Source organism: Acyrthosiphon pisum, chromosome A2 (assembly GCF_005508785.2).
Source record: "Acyrthosiphon pisum isolate AL4f chromosome A2, pea_aphid_22Mar2018_4r6ur, whole genome shotgun sequence".
Taxonomy (NCBI): domain Eukaryota; kingdom Metazoa; phylum Arthropoda; class Insecta; order Hemiptera; family Aphididae; genus Acyrthosiphon; species Acyrthosiphon pisum.
In genome coordinates, this window is record NC_042495.1 from 8,953,518 (window position 1) to 8,954,171 (window position 654).

Sequence of the window (654 nt, forward strand, 5' to 3'; positions counted from 1 at the left end):
AAATAAAATATATAAATAACGATAAAAGGAAGGGTGACCGAGTAGGCATAAGGAGAAAAGGCAGTGAAATATAATATCATTATAATAACGCAGTCACATGTAAATAAAAAAAATCGAACTTTTCGACGCCTGTATTTAGGGCCTGTATATAGTAATACCTACGCGACGTAAAGTGGTAAAACTCTACTTTTGTAAAAATGTATTGATAAACACGCGCACGGCGGCACTCGGTTTGCACGTCACGTCCGCCGCGGCGGGCCCGCCGGAAACAAAGTAGGGCCGCGCGCGGCCCGTAAATTTAGCGGGGAACGCGAATAAGGTCCGAACGGGAACGCAGAAATTACTCAAAGCTGGTAAAGACGAAAAATCTGAATTAGATATTAATAGATCAATAAATAAACAATTCAATAAATAATAATAAAAAAAATTACAAATTTCTCGGTAAATATACCTTTTTTTTTCTGATAATATTTTCTATTGTGTATAATTTATATACCTTTTTTTTCCGATAATATTTTCTATTGTGCATAAAAGCGGAGACCGGGGAGACCGCCCATGGAATTTTTCAATTGGCCCTCGTTCACGCCGACTTTAAACCAAAGACCCGGGAGACGCGAACCGAATTTTTTCATTGGCCGTTTCCTTACGCTAGTT